Raw genomic sequence first — 16,265 nt, forward strand, 5'->3', positions numbered from 1 at the left:
GTTCAGTGCCCAGCCTCTCCTTTTCCTCTGCCATTTTACCTTACCTCTCTGCTTTTCAAAATAAGACTTCTGCCTATACATACCACTGCAATTCTCTGCTGATCCATTTTATCAACAGCATCCTTATTTCACACAGGCAAGTTAACACCATTACTGATTCTCATCCAAAAAGGATCTATTTTGCCATAGATTTTGCAGGACATTGGTGTTGGTTCCTGAACTAAAGTTGAGGGCAAGAAACAGGAATAGAAAGGGTGGATGGAAATATTCCTAATTCACAGCATGGGGGAATTCCAGCCTGCCCCTTTCTCCACAGCACTTTTAAGGCTGCTCTAAGAGCTGCCAGAGCCTGGTGGCAGCGGGATTAGGAGCACATCGGCATATGGTTACACGACAGGTATGTATAGGAGTCAATGCTATTTCCAGGTGAAGTCGAGGATTCAGTATTAAATCAACTGAGTTCCACTTCAGGAATTAATATAGATGACAGCTATGTAGGAAGTAGCCATTTCCTGAGCAGCTAATTAGAATGCTCCTCAGAATAAACAAGAATAACAACTAGTCATTATTATAATTATTCATTTCTGTGCCAGTCACTTTGCCTTCTCAGTGTACATTAAGGTACTTTAGAGATGGCAAGCACAGCTGAACAAACATCATATTGCACCTGAAATTACTGAAGCACAGAAAACGAAGACAGTATATTGATGGTTCTGGGAAGTCATTAATGAAGTCATTACTAAAAGACAACAAATTACATGCTGTCAAAGTCTAAGTCGTCCTTTGGAAAAATATGCATACTGTATATACAAACTGCAGTTATATGTCTAGATAATAAATGTATCAGCCATATAAGTTCAAACATCTGGCCCATGTGCAAATAGGTGAATGCCCAACAACTGATTACATATATATTCTAGCCAGAACAGAGGTATACATGTTTGAACTCTTCCGAGTATTCACAGTTGCACTACTTAATTTGCTTTTCATATTTCTGATACGTGTAAGGTTTATTAACAAATACAGAGATGAAAGTTTTCTCCGTGTTTAGAGTTCTAGAATTCAGCAACTCAATGGTGTGGGAAAACCCATTCACTGCACTGCACATTCATGGCAGTACTCCAGGAACAGCTTTTGAGTATTTGAGTGACCAGGTATTTTTACCACGGCTGTCTATTGCTCTGTGAAAAGCTGATCTTGCTTTAACTCCCCACAGCCAAGTACCATTCATAAAGTGAATTCCATCAATAAGCTTTCTATCACGAATTTTTGCGTTTTGTGTATGCAAGGTCAACATTGCAAATCAAACATTTCTTACCATTGCAATATTGAAGATTTTACAGCCACTCCCATTACAAGTGTAAGCATATACTGCACTACCTGTAAAAAACAGCTGTTGATAAATGTTAACTTCAAATCTCAATTACTCTAGTATTTCAATAAAGTGATATAGGCAAAAACGCACCTGCATTCTAGGATGCAAAATGTGATATGATTCCACAAAATCATTACAGAATAAAGAAGAAAAGCAACAGAAACATTTTTATGCTAAAGAAAGGGTCATAATAAATATTTCTCACAAGTCTTTTATCACTTCTCCTTTGACAATGTAACTGCCAAGCAGTTGCATAACATCAGCAGACCCATATAAAACAAACGTGTCATGTCAACAAATGACAGCCACCCACCAGCAAACACTGTGATAGATCAGAAATAATACAAGAGTAGGATGAATCCCTGTGGCATTCCCAAATTAAAATCACAAAATACTGACTGGGAGCAATTTGGAACAACCACCTGGCCTCATTACATTAAGATTTTAAAATCTCATAATGACTGATCTGAATCAGTGCAATATATGCTTTGCAGGTGTAGCCATATTCCACAAATAAACTTGAAAAGAGATACAGTAATTCTTAATGGGAGGTTTTGTGGCATTGGGAAAAAGGGCAGTAAAATGAAATTATCCTTCCCCCCTTCTTTTCTGGTAAGATTTTTAATATGTTCGTATTTTCATATAAGAAGACAATTTGCTGTCTAATACGTCATGACAGAATAGACATTTTAACATCAGACAAAAGATATTAGAGTATGAGCTCAATGTGACTTCAGTTTCTAAAATTTCTTAGACTCATCTGGAAATGTCTCCTGTAACTTAATTAACTGAAAACTCTTAAACAGCCAGTATATGCAATTTGATCCAAATAGTAATAAAAGGAGAGGAGGAGGAAGGAAATAATGTTTTCCACTTAAAACTACTAGGCACTATTCGTTGATCCTTAATCATACAACTAAAAAGTAAAGGATCGCCTTTTACTCCATGAACTGAAGCCTTAATTTGGCCTGTCTTGAAAGCCCCATTAGCCTCTTGGGTCACATGCAGGAGATTGCCACGTTACAAATCAAAGATCTTTACCTGCACAAGATGCTGGGTGAAAACCGTGACAATATTTGACAACTTTACATCCTCTTTGAATGAGGCATATATTTGCCTGTACCCATACCAAGCCCCCGTGGCAGTCCTCTGAGAAGTTGTAAGAAGGGGACAGAAAAGTGCTCTGGGCATCTTTTTACTCTGCTATGGAGAGGAAGTCCACTCCATTAAGCCCCCTACGGACCATGAAGCACATTTCCAACAAACATGCCAGCTATAAGATGAGGAGGGTGGCCCCCACCAGCAATAACGACTATTTCTCACATGACGTGTAAGGCATAAGGGAACAAATTTCCGACAGCAGGCAACTGGGAGGACAAAACAGTACTCGGCCTCACCCCCATGCCCATCTGACACTTTCACAGCCTGGGAGGAGGAGAAAGGGATGCAGGGCGGAAAAGAGGCTCACTGGCTCTCACCAGGCAGGCCAAAGGAGGTGACAATTTCAACAATGTTGTATCTCAAAAGCAGTGTGCCGTATCGTTTCACTTCACGGAGACGTGCTGCGTTTAAACTGGAAATACATGAAAGGATTCTCGAGAAGGAGGCAGTTGGTTAAGTTGTTGGTTAATATTTGTAATTTTTCTGAAGTTTTTATTTAGTTACTTAAAATAAACTCCTCCACATATCCTGCCCAAGCTGCTCTATCTGCGAGGAGTGAGTATGCCATCAGGTTTTCTTTGCCAGTCATGAAATTGCTGTTAAATCCCCATGCTGGTGCGGAAAGAAGAGCCTGCTCCCAAGTCTCTCAGGCGGGCTCTCTGCTCTCTCCTCGCCATCACAAGCCTTTAAGCCGACACTGGTTTTCCCTTTGGAGGTGAAAGCATTCCTGCACCATGTGATAGGCTACTAAGCTCGCCTGGGGTGCTGCGAGGAGCTGACAGAAAGAGCCAAGCTTATCAACCGGTTATGTTTCCTCTTTCCCACTAAATTTGCTGTGAATTCACACATCAAACTGTGGCTGAAAAGCAGGGAATGTGCAAATCTGCAAAGCTTCACAGGAAAGAGACCCGAAGCCTAGAGATCAATGTACAGACAGCCACAAAATGCATTTTTAACAATAAAACAACTCACAAGCCTATGCCAAGTCCTCCCATTAGTAACCCAGTGAACAGTTATTACAGCAGTTCCACTTAATCAAAATTAGTATCTAATTCCATAAATTTGCAGTTTAGACATTTTTAAGCGCAAAAGCTAGAGACATTTCATGTGTGGGTGTGCCTTTTGACACTGACACTTCTTTCTGCTTCATCTCTGCAAAATAGCATCCTGCAGCCTGTACTGTACTTCATCCTTTTCTATCTCCCAATGACGGTTTCTAGCCCATCAACCATATTTTAAGATGAGCCATTGCATCTTCTGCTTGAATCATCATTAATTTATGTCTCTTCTTTCCTCTTCTTTTGTTAGGCACTGCCAACTCCAAAATGGAGTATTCAGAATCACCTTTTATACATTTAGCTCTTTATGCCGATTGCAACATGGCCAAACCATCTCATGGGTATTGTATTTGTCATTTATTTGTATTTGTCATGTATTTGTATTTGTATTTATCACTACACATTGCTAAACTAATAGGGTTTCATTGTTTTCAAAGTTTAGTCCCAATAAAACAGATGTTAAATGCTGGTTTTCCAGATATATGCTATGAATGCACATCCTCAAAGCATTAAAATAATTTTTAGGGTTTTGAAACAAAGTAATAGAAATTCTGAAAATGTTCTCATTATGCCTGTTTTATGCTTCCATTTTTATTTCTGGTGAACAAGAGAGTATCTTCATCTTTTTTTTGGTCATAAAATCCTGTATGCTGGAGAAGAAATCAGGTAGTACTCAGGTATGTTAGTATTGTATCATAAAATTAAAAGGTGTGCAATGATCTCAAGATAAACTACTTATTTGTAGACTTGTGTAATATAAGCTATGGAACTGGGACTTCAAAAATATTCTGAATTTCTGCTAAAAAAATAACAAATCATCACAAGAAAAAACTGAGCTACCACTTGCTGGAAGATCTGTAAACAATATATTGAATGAAGAAACTATTGAAAAACAGTCAGGATCTGTGCAGCCTTTAATTCCCCAAAGGATGTAGTTCTGAGGAATAACTGTAGCTTGGCTACAGGATTTTTCTTATAATGGAATCAGAGGTTGGTCATCTCCAAGCTAGATATATCTTTTAATCCAAATTAGATGACTGATGCTGATCCCCCCCACCCAGGGATAGGTATATTTACACAAGAAGGTTTTTTAATGCCTCTCTATAACACTTTTTATCCTGTTCTCCATTCTGTCACACCATGCCACCACATTCTCAGAGACTTTTTCTTTCAAAAAACCACTTTGAATGCCTATGCTTTTTGGATTGTCCACCTCAAAAAGTAACTTGAAAACATTAGGTTTTTTTCTTTGCTCCCTGGAACAAATGAACAGTAATGTCTCAATAGCTCATGCTTGACATGCAATAGAATTATTGCCTTTTTGGCAATATTTCCTACAATGGAAAGGGCCAGCACAGGCCATTTTAGTATTTATAAAGCCTTACTCTAATGAATTTCTTCTAGGCAGAATTGAAAAGGCAAGTACTGTAAAAACAAAATGAAGGGTAAGGTGAAAGCTCCTTCTAGGCTGACATCTCTAACCAGTACATTTAAAAATACAGTGGAATGGCGTGAAAATCAATCAACCTTAAGAGTAGAAAAGTTTATTTGAGAATACAAATGTGGAAAGACTGCTGCAGAAAAATAAGCTGGTAGCTCACAAAAGCATTAAAAGGTTACAGCTGGAAAAACAGGTGGGGAAACCTTTCTACATTCCAAAGCATGCTATTATGCCAGGTACAAAGAAACCTACAATGGTACAATAGTGCTGAGAGCTGCAAAGATGCCTTATTACTACTGCTAATTAAAGATCATGTTCATCAGATGTCTCTTCTAGGCACCAAGATGCTGAAATCTTGGCTGTACTATAGGTTACTATTGATTCAGTTTGTTTGAATTGTGTTTACTTTTGATCTTTACATAAATGTTTGGATTGATAATCAGCTAATGTAAAGAAATTTGGTCATAACTATACAATTTTATTTTTTTAACATGAGATACCAGTAGTTAATCTTACAAAGGTAGTAGTCCAGACTTCAAACAACAGAAACTAAATTAGATTCTAAATTGTAAAACTGCTCTAGCAGTAAGCCAAAACCAGTCTTAAATCAACTTACCCTAAATCTTGATGGCTGCTAAAAATGCATCTCCAGAATTTGTTTTGCTCACAGATACTTTCTCACTCTGCCTAAATACAGTGATTCTTTATAAGGATAAGCTCAGTTATGTATATTGGAATTGGATAAGAATTATAAAAAATAATGTACAATTTCTCTCCTGATTTCAAATTTAGATGCATAGAACATACAAGAGAGCCATTTTGTTCATCAGAATATGACACAGGATCAATAAATGATTGTCACCTGTTTAAGCCAGAAAAAGGCTATCTGGGGCTACTTAATAAGGACTACTTATTCTAAATGATACTAGACTTTCTCATCAAACTTGATTATATCTTTTGTGCAGTAATCTATATATGGTTTGAATTTTTTAATTATTGCAATTTCCTTCTCTTAAATGAGCTTCTTTATTTCATTCATCATTTTAAAACTATCCGTGACCATGAAACGTCAGTTCAATAAACAAACTCTATAATTTTAGTATCACAAATCTCCCAAGACCTAGTTTTGATGCATGGTATCCTATGAAAATATTTATCATGCTAAATTCTGTTATTTCATTAAAAATGTTTTGTAGCTTCTAGTCAAATAGAATAGCATCTTGCTTATCAGAAATGTGACGTTAGTTAATAAGCTTTGTTCAGCTCAGATTCAGAGCTCTGTTTTAAGCCTCTAAAATAACGAAAATATTGAACTATCTTATCTGGTTAAATTTAAAACCAATAATTCATAAGATTGAATTTTAAGATCTTTTTCATATTCTGTATCATTATGCTGGGCAGTACAAGGCTCTAAAACAACACTGAGAACTGACTACAGATAAAGATCGTATTTTGTAAAACTGAAATGGAAGATCCTTTTTATTTGCTAGGCAGTTCATTCACTGCATCTAGACATTTATCAAGCCCCTGTCTGTAAGTTGGTGAAAAAACAGTGTATTCAGAAAACACTTTTTGATCTATGGTTTGTATCAACTGCTATTATAAACACATTTATAAAATCCAGGGCAGAAGTCTACTTACTACCTTACAATCTAGAAAATGTCTATTAAAAATGTATGGGGAGAAAAGGAAACATAGCTTCCTGCATGAAATCCACTTTGGCTTCAGTCACTTGATATTTGTTTGTTCTCTGTGTGCTGTACAAAATTACTGAAGCACACAGAAATGACACTTTGCCCTTGGGTGCAATGGAATGACAGATTAAATGAGTAAATGGAAGACTTGGAGCTTCCTCCAAAGGGAAAAAATAAGCTACTTAAATACTTTCAAAGCCTTTTCAAGTGTCAGCTTTTTTTTCAGATCAAGAGAATAATTATTTAGTGTACCAACTTGAGTGTCTTAAAAAAGTAGGGAGCATGAAGGAAATGGGTGGGACATGGAACTTGATTAGTTCACCCACAGCTATGGTCACCTTCATAAACACCTGATTTTAACCTAAAGCTACGTAAGTCTCTTGCTTGTGTAAGGAAAGACAAGTTGCATCATCAGCTGATGCATCAGAATGCTTCCTTCTGTTGAATCACAGATTAAACCACTAATTGTGCTTCACCTCCAGAAACTAAATATATTTTATAATATATTTTGACCCTTCACCATAACTTAAGGAATCCTTACAAAGCACGGTAAAAGAAGAGTCAAATTTCGATTAAATCAGACTTCAGGCTCATACCAATTTACAATTTCTGTAAGAAATAAAGACAAATTGCAATAGCTCAATACTAATACAGGGTGTTGTTGCAGTCAAATACCTACCTAATATTCACTAGAAATGGCACAGAGTAGACACTCAACCACTTATCCCTGAATTAAAGAACGTCCTTTGAGCAATTTTAACATTTTACAAGGGTTGCTTTACAACATCTGAGTGTTTCCCACTTTCAATTCTGTAATTTTTTTTTTTTTTGTTTTCTCTTAGGTTACATTTTATAAATATTTGTTACTGAAGAGGAATATTTTGTTCTCTTTTCAATTTATATATTACATGCCTTTCATCAAAATAAATAACAAATTTAAACCCTTACCTCTGAGAATAAAGTGACAAACTCAAACTCAGGGTGGATCAGAAATACTAATTTTTTGAGCTAATTGATCAAATGAGCAAATTAAAGAAACAGGTAAGCACCACTTGGATTTTAGTCTTCTGGTCTCATTTTAAGTAGCTATTTTGAAAGGGAAGGAGATGATAATGTCAAGGTCAACAAGACTCACGCAGAACTCACTTTTTTTCTGAAAGGAAGCATATATATGTCCTTTGTATAGCACAAGAAAATTAAGAAATAGTCTTATTTAGTTGCCAGAAATTTTTCGGGGAGTAGGAAGCATAGGTGTTCTAGCAATGTGAGACAAATGTGAAAAAAGCAACTTAAACTAAAGACAGAGGAGAATAGCAGAAAGAAATCCTGAGACACTTCTTCACACAACTGGTATCTCACACTTAAAGAAAACTGGAGCTTCAGTAGAAATATTAACATGAAACAACACTCCCATAGCACTTATGAGATGATGATAAAAGCTTAGTCTTCCCAGATGAAAGCAAAAAGGAGCTGTGAGGACAGCTGTAGGTATATGTTAGGATATACTTTTAATTCACATGTGTTGAAAAATACTGACACCTATTAAGGACAATCTGTAGCTAACCACAGACTTCCCTGAAGCAGACCAGTTTGACCTCCCCTATGAAGAATGGCTGAGAGAGTTGGGGTTGTTCAGCAGGGTCTGTAGTGACAGGATAAGGGGCAACAGTTTCAAACTGAAAGAGGGTAGATTTAGATTGGACATAAGGAAGAAATTTCTCATGATGAGGGTGGTGAGACTGTGGAACAGGTTGCCCAGAGAAGTTGTGGATGTCCCATCCCTGGAAGTGGTCAAGGTCAGGTTGGGCAGGGCTTTGATCTAGTAAAAGATGTCCCTGCCCATGGCAGAGTGGGTTGGACTAGATGATCTTTAAAGGTCCCTTCCAACTCAAACCATTCTAGGAGTCTATGATTGTATGATAGTTCTCCTACCTTGAGACTAAATGGATGCCTCATTGAAAGTCTGGTATGGAGCTGCAGATGTGAAGTCAACAGATGCTGATTGCTGAGGCACCAACACAACTACTAGGTTCTTGGGGGCTGAGGTGTTTTTTGGAGCGCGGTGATGATACAGGCTACATTGCTAAACTGCTTGCAGCTTGGATGTAATGGAGGTCTATCAAATCTGATAGCATAAAGATGATCAACAGATAATAACTGATTACTGTCTTTTCTGAATAATATGGGGCATCAGATTAAAGTGGCTGACAATAGGTACAAAACTGAAGTACTCTTGCACAATGTTGAAGGTACTAAAAACCCATACTGCTTCAAGAGGTAACTAGGGACATCTGCAGAAGAAGGATCCATCATAGGCTATTCAAAACATATATGAAACTTTGGGCTCACCAAGTCCCTAATGCCTAAACTGTTAGAGGCTGGGAGAAGATTTTGTATCTCTCATCGTATGTTTTGCCCTAGTCCTGTATTTTTTGCATGGTAGCTGCTATTCCTCATGGCTGAAGACGGGATACGGCATATGCAGCTAAATGGACCATACCTTCAGAGTTCACCAGCAACCAAAAGCCAAGGGTCAGGCAGCAGGAAACCAGAGGACAATATATGCAAATATATGACCTTGTACAGAGGTTAAAAAATAAACCCGTGGTACACAGGGCAGGCTGAAAAGGCAGCGATGGCATTTCAGGCAAGGAAATTGCCTGCTGTTTGTTCTTCCTGCATTCAGAAAAATATGCTTTCTGTATCCTCTTTGTTAATAAACAGAAGATCAGTAAAGAGATAGTTGACTTTCATAACCCATTTCACCTCCAAGCAGAAGCAGCTTGGCAAGGGTCCAAATATTGGCCTGAGTAATTTTGTCATGAGGCAGCAGAACTTTCCAGAACATGAACAATGATTCAGATATGGTGTTCCATTAGAAGTAAGACATGAAAAAAAAAGTTAATAATCATACAGTGATGCAAATAAATAAAAATAACTAAATAATCATAATCTTTTTAATTTTCTGGTTTTCCTCCTCATTTTTAGACCTGCGGTTTTCAGTGGTTCTCAGTGCTTCATGTCTTCCTCGGGAGAGTACAGGCCTTCATACAGGAAATAGCCTGCTGACAAGAAGCTTATTTTTCTTAGTGTTCTTTCCTAGGCCTCCTTGGAGTTGTCTATTGACTGTGAGCATCCAAGGATCATAGGTTTAAAAAGTCTTGGAAAACAAAAGACTGGTTGATTGTCTTCCATCAGGCAGTGAATTATCAGGGACAGAAAACCAGCTAATACTACACAATTTATCTCCATTTATTTTGCTAAGATTTGATTCTGCCACTTTTCAGATTTGTTCAACCACTGACGGAAAAGCCCACAGGCAAAGCAGAAGACACAATTCTGGCAGTCCTGTTTCATCACAACTATCTAATCAAATCTTTGCTCATTCATTCATCGATATTTTTAATCTTATAATGAAGACACTGCTAAAATAGTACACCCAGAAGCTTCCTCATCCTACCTGCTACAAAAAAAATAAAACAAGATTATTGATTTGAACTTTGGGTGTGTCATACAACCAGTACAGTGAGGACAATGTAAGATTTCTGGTTCTTTACATAAGATTGACTAACTAGTCTATAAAATACCTATTTTTGGAAAAGAGTTCCTAGCTTAGATTTCAAGTTTCAAAATATTGATAACTTTTGGTCTGATATGCAAAACATATCCTGCATATAAGTACAATCTGAGCACATTAGAATACCCTTAGAAATAATAAACTCATGCATTTCCATCCATAACAGAAGTATATAACACTCATGAGCATACATATTGTTACAAGCTTTCCAGAAGAGACTTGCAGATTCAGAACCATTACATGGGTGAAAAATTAAGAATGTTTTCCACTTCCAAGCACCAGACCCTAAGTGGGACAGTAACTTTGGATTTCAAAATGACAAAAAATAAACACTGTGGGAGGATTATGATGCACTACCTGAAGAGAATGAAAACCATATTAGCTGCTGCAAGAAAAAAATGAAGAATGCAAGATAGTGGCTTGTCTTTGACAATCTTTGTAGTATGTTCTGTTATGAGCTTGCTACAAATACATAACTGCGCATATATATATCTGTTCAACATGAAAATGGCACTAACACAGGTAACACAGAATTTGCTCCCATTCACGTGAACATCAGCTTGTGGGGTAAGGTACAATTCACCAGAAGTACAGACTCAATTTGACTCTTTAAGAAACTTATTGCATCAATAAGAACAAAAGCATTTTACTTTGATGTTCCAATTGGTCAGAATATGTAACACAGACACATGCATTCTAGGATATAAATTTTTGATAAAAGCTTAATTCTAGTATCACAGAGGATGTTTCCAGTGAATATATGGGTCTCCTAATTCTAACTTACACTAGGTAACTTGAGACGCTTTACTATACGAAAATTCTATGTTTTTTGGTGAAATCTGGTAGTCTCTCTTTACTGTATTGATTAATTTGTATATCATTATCGCTTCCAATACCTACCACTGTCTTAAAGATCCTTAGACATATCAGCATAAAGTATTTTATATTTATTTCTTATATGTGGTATCATAAAGAGATAAAAAGGGAAAACCAGAGCTAGCATAAAGACTAAAGAAATAAAAGATATGTATCAAAGTGGTGATATAGGTCCTATGTTCCAGGAAAAGTGTCTGAAATTACTAGACTGACCCCCCCAAAATTAGTAACTTAAATATCATAACAAGGGAAAAGAAGATGTAAAAGAGTTTAAGAACTGGGGAGGGATGAAGTGCAGGCCATCATCAGATCATACTCTTATGGTACCAGTATTTTCTAAACTAAAGGAAATTTGTCTACAACTTCATGTTCATAGAGCTTGATGGAAAGAAAACCAGTTCAGTTTCATAATGACAACCAGGGGAAATAAAAAGAGATGAGTTCTTTATTAAAACTTACAGCTACAGACAGGACCTCTGTCACACCACCTGCATTGCTGATTAGTAGAAATGTACCCTGGCCCACAGAAAAATGCCTCAAGAAATGTTTACACCACAGTGTGTGTCAGAAAAATCTTGCAAAGATCCTTCAGAGAAAAATGCTGCCACTAATTTAAGGAAAGTCAACTTTTCCCCCTGCATAGGCTGGATCCAGAGTTCAACAGCAAGAGCTGGCATGAATGCAAAAGAACCTCAAAAACACCCCCAAAACTCCCTCACAAGCCGCAGAAACAAGCCACTATCAAAATACATGTTCTCTTGTCACGCTTTATACACTTTCAGGACAAGTAATAGTGCTGTGTCATAGACACAAGTAGCTACTTTTGATGCCGGGACATAAAGCTTTGGGTCTGAGCAGGCGTTCTCTCTGCCTTGTGCACTCCTGCGTTGCAGGTGGGAAGCACAATCCTCATTTTCATGGGGGCACTACAACAGTGCTCTACAAAAGCACTTGTGAGAGCTCTTACTGGGCATTTCCCTCAGTCAGTCTCCAGGTGTTTCACTTCCATGTTACTTGCTGAGGAAAGGCAAGCTGACTTGCTCAGGGCTCATTCAGACCACAAGAGCAGAGCAGCTAACAGGACAGTCTAAGGCGCTCTCTCTCCAAAAGAGCCGAGCTTCAGCCCCACCGCAGTACGAGTTTTCAGGTGGGTCAGAGATACCAGGACAAAAGACATACCCACAGGTGTGGATGGAGGCAGGCAGAGGTCAGCCACCACAAAGTGAGATCTGTGTAGATCTGCTAACACGGTACTGATTTTCAGATAGGAAAGATGGCAGGGAGGTAGGATACATCCCCTGAGCCCAGCCTGGCACCAGCAGGGCTTCTCATACCGTAGCTTACGAGTACCAGCTGTGAGGCTCTGGTGTCATGATCCCTGCACCATTCACCTAATGTTTACTAGTATTTATTTTACCACACAGGGGCCTCTATTTTTTATTATTTAGGGGTAGAAAGGGAATATGTAGGTAAAAAGCAGAGGCAGTAACAGTAAAAAATTAGCTATCAGAGTATTTTTAAATTTTCACAGAATTTGTAATTTCTGTCAAAATTTTTTGTCTTTCATTCCAAAACAAATGGAAATTAACTCAAAGTGGTTTTCAGTTTTGTGTTTTGAAACCAAAACTCTTTAGCCAAGGTTTTATTTTTTTTTAAATTTTTCTCCTCTAATAGCACTAAAAGGGACAGAAAGTGAAGAAATTATTGAGTATTTTTACAAAATATTAAGAATGTAGGATTCTTAAAGGACCACCCCAATCCTTCCCCATACTGCCAAAACTCAGCCTGGAGAAACCAAACATGATGCTCCAGGAAAGACGAAACGCAACCTGCAAATATTGGCATTAGTAACAAGTAGGTTCAGTCACTTCTGGATCCAAGTATGACAGGCACAAAAGAAAAGAGAGTATATGACTGCCCTTAAAAACTACTGATTCAATAAGAGCACAAGACAATGTAATAAGGGGAAAAAGTAAGATGGTCTCTTAATACAGGTTCAATGCGTATACAGTGCTTTACTGACAAACAGTGATAAACTAGCAACCATCTAAGTTTTATGTTATAGAACTTATATATCTATTTTATGATAGAGGTAACTTTTGAGGAGGGATGTGAAGAAGGCTAAGATGCTTGTATGAAACATAGCAGTCCAAGCAGTATATAGAGGCATCATCTAACAGCAACTCCTCTTGGAAAATGCAGTATAAAACACAGTGTAAGATAATGCAAGAAACCCCTTAAATCAGTGTCAATGAACATTTATTGAAGCATTCATAAAAGGCACAGAGAAGTTAGACCATGCTTCACTTCATGTATGGCAGCAGCAAATAAGATGACCAGAAAAAACTAAAGAGTCAGAATGAGAAATGAGACAAAATTGCCATGTGCTGAAGGGAGGAAATGATCCTGACAGATGGAAAACAAGAGATTTTTTTGCCTTTTAAAAATCTTGTATTAGTAACTGATATCTTTTGGCCCCATATAGATTAAGAGGATTTGAAATATGTAAAACCTGTTTTCATTTTACAGATAAAGATAATTCTATGTTAATAAAGATAGAAGAAGGGTTCTGCTCTGAGATGTTGCTCCCCCTACACTGTTAATGTAGATTCCCACTTGCATATGGGAGGAGTTATTTTCTGGAAACACAGTTTCCAAAATTATAGAATCATAGAATCATTTAGGTAGGAAAAGACCCTTAAGATCATGGAGTCCCACTGAAAACCTAGCACTGCCAAGTCCACCACTAAACCATGTCCCTAAATACCACATTTACACGTCTTAAATACTTCCAGGGATAGTGACTCAACCACTTCCCTGGGCAGCCTGTTCCAATGCTTGACAACCTTTTCGGTGAAGAAATTTTTCCTAATATCCAATAAAACCTCCCCTGGTGCAACTTGAGGCCATTTCCTCTTGTCCTATCACTTGTCACTTGGGAGAAGAGACCCACACCCACCTTGCTACAACCTCCTTTCAGGTAGTTGTAGAAAGCGATAAGGTCTCCCCTCAGCCTCCTTTTCTCCAGACTGAACAACCCCAGTTCCCTCAGCCTCTCCTCATGAGAGGCTCTAGACCCCTCACCAGCTCCATTGGTCTTCTTTGGACATGCTCCAGCACCTCCATGTCTGTCTCATGTAGGATGTAAGACTTCCCAACAGCTGGGCAACCAGCTGACAATCCTCAATGTTCAAATTTAAGGTCCTGACTACAAATATAACTACTAAAAAAAAAAAAAAAAAATCTATGGATTCATACTGCTGCCATTGTACCAGTCTTTTTCAAACAGAAAATATGCAAATACCCTATTTGCGTTATTCTTCAATCATTTTACTGCAAGCTTAATATTTAAACCAAAGTTCTTTTTCTGTATTTCTGCGAGAATTTTTTATTTTTTCTGGGGCAGACTCCTTGCAATTCATATGTTCCAGATCAAGCCTGGAAGTTAATGCAGATGACATCTACAAGTACACCAATCTGATATGACTCTCACATGAGAAAAATACGTTTAGTTATGGTAATTTCTATAAACTATTTCTTTCATTTTCTTCCTTACCTTTCTAGCTCTCAGTCAGAAACAAATTGAATATTTGCACTGTGGGAATCATGTATCCTACTGTTATAAGGATCCTTTTTAAGAAACAATGCAAAAATGTTAAGATTTTTAAGAAGCCCAGGACTACCTACACGTTTAGTGCCTCTGTTCCTTCTTTCTGACACACGCTTATTTTTCTCCTGAGAAATATAAAAGATGCACTAAATTTATCATGGCCTTCACTTACTCTTTGATTTTAAGCCATCCAAGTATAGAAAAAAAAAAGTACTGACATGGAATGACATTCATGCCTTAGCAGAATGTCAGCACATGGCTTTTATAATGCCTAAGAAAGAGAGATTGCTGCTTAAGAACAAATTTAATTCATTCAGTGGCAATGAAAATACTAAACTGTGGAGACTGACTATTTTAATAAATGCTCCTGACAAGGGCTTGTGTCAATCAATGTTCAGACCACATTACATTTGCTGTGATCCTGCCATTCTCCTTTCACATGAGGCTCTGGGGTTGTTTTCTCATTATTCCAGGTATTAGGATCCTATAACCTCTGATACTCTTTAAGAAATGGGCTCTCCCAATCTTGTTTTCAGTTTGCAAAGATGAATTACCAAGGAACAGGCACTCTATTGAGTGCAACCTATGTTGTAGTAACATGAACATTTAAACTAACCTTACTTATTTCGTCCTTACACATTTAACTGACTTCAAACATTTTGCTCTAACTAACAATGTTAGTATGATCCACCTATCAAACTTGTTAAACAAGGCACATCTCACAAAAATGGAAGTTGAGTGCCTGCTGAGGACAAAAAGTTGTAAAACAAATAGTTAAGGAGGCAAGAAGCTTTCTTTTCTTTTGCTTTTTTTAGCTTTCCTACCTCTCCAGAGCTTTCCTAGTTCTCAGTCTATGGCAGTGTGGTATCACTCACCCAACTCTATTTTCACTGACTGTGTGTTTCCCTATGCATAGTAATTTGTAGTTGCAGAGTAATGTTATTGATTAATAATTACCCATTTAAGAAGTTATTATTTAATACTTTCATAATTGATTAATCACAACATAAATTCTACTGTGAAGTGGAAACAAAGTAGCTGTGTATTGAAAATCTCTCTGATTACATCTGTATAGAACAAGACAGTCTTTGCTCGTATAAACTTTCTTGCTTATTAACTTGCATGACACATACACAAAAACTCTTGCTCTGCATGATTCAGTGACTCTGAATTTTAATAGTCCCTTTAGACAGAACCACTGTAGAGAAACTGATTTAAGAAGCAAAATAGAAGCCAGTGAACAGTGTTAGAACTCGAGGAATTACAGCTGATACTTCAACTGAAGGATTTTCTCAGAAACATGCAATGTGTCAAGACTGTATGCATTCAATCAAGAACGTATTCTTGACACAAAGTCTACAAAATATTTCCCCAAAATTAAAATAGAGTTATTATAAAGTAACCTTTAAAGTATTGGTGACTTTTGAAGAACACTGACAAAACAATGATAGCAATTTACTTAGAATTTACATT

The sequence above is a fragment of the Gavia stellata genome, chromosome 3 (genome assembly GCF_030936135.1).
Source record: "Gavia stellata isolate bGavSte3 chromosome 3, bGavSte3.hap2, whole genome shotgun sequence".
Lineage (NCBI taxonomy): Eukaryota > Metazoa > Chordata > Aves > Gaviiformes > Gaviidae > Gavia > Gavia stellata.